This window comes from Babylonia areolata, chromosome 20 (genome assembly GCF_041734735.1).
Source record: "Babylonia areolata isolate BAREFJ2019XMU chromosome 20, ASM4173473v1, whole genome shotgun sequence".
Classification (NCBI taxonomy): Eukaryota; Metazoa; Mollusca; class Gastropoda; order Neogastropoda; family Buccinidae; genus Babylonia; species Babylonia areolata.
Window position 1 is genome coordinate 24,556,039 of NC_134895.1, and position 5,274 is coordinate 24,561,312.

Consider the following 5,274-nt stretch of genomic DNA (forward strand, 5'->3'; position numbering starts at 1 on the left):
AACACGCTTTTCGCTTCAAAGCTGTCCAAACCTGGGATTCATTGCCAATTTCAGTCCGTCATAGCTGTCCAAACCTGGGATTCATTGCCTATTTCAGTCCTTCACAGCTGTCCAAACCTGGGATTCATTGCCTATTTCAGTCCGTCACAGCTGTCCAAACCTGGGATTCATTACCTATTTCAGTCCTTCACAGCTGTCGAAACCTGGGATTCATTGCCTATTTCAGTCCTACACCGTTGTCCAAACCTGGGATTCATTGCCTATTTCAGTCCTTCACAGCTGTCCAAACTTGGGATTCATTGCCTATTTTAGTCAGTCACAGCTGTCCAAACCTGGGATTCATTGTCTATTTCAGTCCGTCACAGCTGTCCAAACCTGGGATTCATTGCCTATTTCAGTCCGTCACAGCTGTCCAAACCTGGGATTCATTGCCTATTTCAGTCCGTCACAGCTGTCCAAACCTGGGATTCATTGCCTGTTTCAGTCCTTCACAGCTGTCCAAACCTGGGATTCATTGCCTATTTCAGTCCGTCACAACTGTCCAAACCTGGGATTCATTGCCTATTTCAGTCAGTCACAACTGTCGAAACCGGGGATTCATTGCCTATTTCAGTCCGTCACAGCTGTCGAAACCGGGGATTCATTGCCTATTTCAGTCAGACACAGCTGTCGAAACCGGGGATTCATTGCCTATTTCAGTCCGTCACAGCTGTCCAAACCTGGGATTCATTGCCTGTTTCAGTCCTTGACAGCTGTCCAAGCCTGGGATTCATTGCCTATTTCAGTCCGTCACAGCTGTCCAAACCTGGGATTCATTGCCTATTTCAGTCCGTCACAACTGTCGAAACCTGGGATTCATTGCCTATTTCAGTCCGTCACAGCTGTCCAAACCTGGGATTCATTGCCTATTTCAGTCCTTGACAGCTGTCCAAACCTGGGATTCATTGCCTATTTCAGTCCGTCACAGCTGTCCAAACCTGGGATTCATTGTCTATTTCAGTCCGTCACAACTGTCGAAACCGGGGATTCATTCCTTCACAGTCCCTTCCTAGAGTCCTTTGTAACATTACTTAAAGGAATCCTTTTCCAGACATATCAACCTTAACAGTGCACTCCTTCTGTGGATCACCATCTGTTTTTTGTTGTTTTTTTCGTGCGTGCGTGTGCGTACGTGTGTGTGCGTGTGCGTGCATGTGTGTGTGTGTGTGTGTGTGTGTGTGTGTGTGTGTGTGTGTGTGCAGGCGCGCCCTTACATGTGTTGTAATGTAGTATTGTTATTGTTGGCAGATTATTCCAGTAGCTCTTCTCATTCTTTTCTGTCTTCTTCTTTATATTCATTTGTCTTTTTTTTTCTTTCTTTCTTCCGTGTGTGCTTCGTTTCGTTAAGTGGGCAGAATTGTAAAAAAACAAACAAACAAACAAATAAATAAAGGCTCTGATTGTGCTTAATTCTTCACCCATTAAAGATTCAATCAATCAATCAATCTATCAATCAATCAGTCAGTCAAGCAATCAAACTTCTTCTTTTGTCAGTGTCTCTAATTATCTGTCTGTCTGTCTCTCATGGAATGACATATATATATAATGTAGTACTGTGTAGTGTAGACCATGTTTCAGGGCGGGGACTGGATGAAATAAAAACGCGCCAGTGCTTATTATTATCTATTATCCTCGAAAATTAGGAATTTGTCTTATCTTGTCTTTTCTTCTCTCTCTCTCTCACTGTCTGTGTGTGTGTGTGTGTGTGTGTGTGTGTGTGTGTGTGTGTGTGTGTCTTCCTCACCTTCAGTACCTTTCCCGCTCTCTCGTTTTATAATTATCTTCGACGTGTCTCTGATTGGAATGTTATGATTACACTTCACTGATGTACTAACAGTTCGGGCGTCTGGACAGAGGATTGACTGGGATAAAGGTGGGTCAAGGCAGGGGAGGGAGGGGGGGGGGGTTGTGGTGGCGTGGGGGGGGACGGACCGAGCGCAGAAAGAGGTTGGGGGGGGGCGGGGTGGGGGTGGTGGAGAGTGATGGGGGGGTGATGTGGGGGGGGGGGGGGGGGGGGGGGGGGGGGGGTGAGTTGGGGGTCGGTTGTAAAAGCAAGGGACTTGAGAGAGATCCAGGTTATCTAAGTTTTGTTGAGGGGACCCAGATTATGACTTAATGTGTGTGTGTGTGTGTGTGTGTGTGAAGGAGGATGGTGGCAGAATGGATAAGACGGTTACCTGTCAATACAGTGTCCGTGATGGTGGGTCCGGGTCGAATCCCTGTCTCGCCCTTCCTTCCAAGTCAAACTGAACGTCTGAGTCATTCGGATTAGACGATAAACCGAGGTCCTGTGTACAGCACTGACGCTCTTTGCGCACTGATAAACAACCCCTGGCAACATAAGTGTATATTTATTTGTATTTCTTTTTGTCACAACAGATTTCTCTTTGTGAACTTCGGGCTGCTCTCCCCAGGGAGAGCGTGTCGCTACACTACAGCGCTACCCATTTTTTTGTATTTTTTCCTGCGTGCAGTTTTATTTGCTTTTCCTGTCGCAGTGGATTTTTCTACAGAATTTTGCCAGGAACAACCCTTTTGTTGCCGTGGGTCCTTTTACGTGCGCTAAGTGCATGTTGCACACGGGACCTCGGTTTATCGTCTCATCCGAATGACTAACGTCAAGACCACCACTCAAGGTCTAGTGGAGTGGGCATGGGAGAAAATATCGGCGGCTGAGCCGAGATTCGAACCAGCGCGCTCAGATTCTCTCGCTTCCTAGGCGGACGCGTTACCTCTAGGCCATCACTCCACTGCAGTGTTGTCCTCTGGGGAACTTCCGTGGCAGGAATGCGCCCTGTTAGGTACACAAATATATGTGCACTCAAGACCTGACCAAGCGCCTTGGTCAATGTTGCTGGTCAGGCTTCTGCCTGGCAGATGTGGTGTAGCGTATATGGACTTGACCCGGCCTGCGAACGCAGTGACGCCTTCTTGAGAAGCTGAAATTGAATTTAAGTGTGTGTGTGTGTGTGTGTGTGTGTGCGTTCGTCTGTGTGTGTGCGTTCGTCTGTGTGTGTGGAGGGGGGGGGGGGGGGGGGGGGGGGTTGAGTGTGTGTGTGTGTGTGTTCGTGTGTGTGCGTGCGTGTTCATGTGTGTGTGTGTGTGTGTGTGTGTGTGTGTGTGTTCGTGTGTGTGTGCGTGTTCATGTGTGTGTGTGTGTGTTTGTTCGTGTACGTGCGTGTTCATCTGTGTGTGTGTGTGTGTGTGTGTGTGTGTGTGTGTGTGTGTGCGTGCGTGTGTTTTAGTGTGTGTGTGTGTGTGTGTGTGTGCGTGCGTGTGTTTTAGTGTGTGTGTGTATGTGCGTGTTCGTGTGTGTGTGTGTGTGTGTGTGTGTGCGTGCGTGTGTGTGTGTGTGTGCGTGTGTGTGTGTGTTCATTATTGTGTGTGTGCGTGTGTGTGTGTGCGTTTCTTCCGTTTGTTTGGGTTTTTTTTTTTTCTCTCTCTCTGCCTCTGTTCCGTCTCCTCTTCCTCTCTGCCCCCACCTTCACTTTTTCTCTGTAATTTTATTTCCTTCCCTCCCTCCCTCCCTCCCAATCCCTCCATTCTCTCCATGCACCCCCCACGCCCTCCACCAACCCCCTCCCCACCCCAACACCACTCCCACACCCTCGTCGCCCCCCTGAAGTCCGAGCACGTCACACTGACCAGTGACGGGCAACAAGGCAGGTGGGGCTGCGGTGGAGTGGGGAAAGGGGTGATGGGGAGGGGAGAGGGGGGGTGGTAACAAAGGAACAGCTGCGATGTGTGGTAGGAGCCTGACCATTGACTGACCGCTACACAGTCTGCCTCCTCCCTCCTCCAATCCCCTTACCCTCACCACCCCTCACCCCCCTCCCACAAAACCACCTGTGGATCGACTGACCCTCCCTGTCTCCTTCCCCACTTCCCGCCCCCCCTCCCCGCTCTCCCCCTCCCCTCCCTCTCCCCCGCTCTCCTCCACTTCCCCTCTCCCCGCACCCCCCTCTCTCCCCGTCTTCCCTCACCACTCTCCCCTCCCCTCCCCGCTCTCCCCTCTCCCCCTTCTCCCCTCTCCCCCCCTCTCCCGCTCTCTCTCACTCTCCCCCTCTCCCGCTCTCCCCTCTCCCCGCTCTCCTCACTTTTCCCCGCTCTCTCAACTCTCTCCCCATTTCCCCGCTCTTCCCCTCTCCCGCTCTCCTCCTCTCCCCCTCCCGCTTCTCCACCCTCTCCCTCTCCTCCCTTTTCCGGCTTTGTGCTGCCGTGTCCTACTCTCCCCAGTTGCTTCGTCCCCCCCGCGCTTTTTAGTGTGTGTGTGTCTGTGCGCTGTCCCGTCTGTTGTCTGTTGTGTGTCGTGTGTGTTTCCCGTCGTCTGCCGTGCGCTGTGGTGCTGTGTGCTTTCTGTGTGTGTTCATTATCGTTGTCCTTCCGCTCGTGTAGTGTCCGTTCTCCTTTCCCCACTCCCCGTTTTTTTTCTCCTCTCTCTCTCTCTGCTCTGTTCCTTTCTCTCCCTCTTCCCTCTGCCCCCCTTCACTTTTCCCTCTGTACTTTTATTTCCCTTCCTCCCTCCCTCCCTCCAATCCCTCCATCTCCTCCATGCTCCCCGCTACGCCTCCCACCAACCCCTCCCCACCCCAACACCACTCCCACACCCTCGTCGCCCCACTCCCCGCTCTTCACCCTGACCGTGACGGCAACCCCTTCCGCTCGGCTCGGTCCCGTCTCCACTCGGTCCCCGTCGTGTTATTCCTCCTCTGGGCGGGTGTCCCCTTCGGTACCAGAACAGCTGCCCGATTGCCCGGGCCTGCTCCTTACTGACCGCTCCCATGTCTGCCTCTCCCCCCCCTCCATCCCCTTACCCTCCACCCCTCACCCCCCTCCCCCAAAACCCCCTGGCTCGACCTGACTTCCCCGCTCTGACCCACTTCCCCCTCCCCACTCTCCCGCTCTCCCACTCTCCCCCCTCCCGGTCTTCCCCTCTCCCCCTCTCCCCGCTCTCCTCACTCTCCCCGCTCTCCTCACTCTCCCCCTCTCCTCACTCTCCCCCTCTCCCCGCTCTTCCCACTCTCCCGCTCTCCTGCTCTTTCCCCCTCTCCCCGCTCTCCCCACTCTCCCCGCTCTCCCCACTCTCCCCACTCTCCCCGCTCTCCCCACTCTCCCCACTCTCCCCGCTCTCCCCACTCTCCCCGCTCTCCTCGCTCTCCTCACTCTCCCCCTCTCCCCGCTCTCCTCACTCTCCCCCTCTCCCCGCTCTCCCCACAACAACAACAACAACTACTA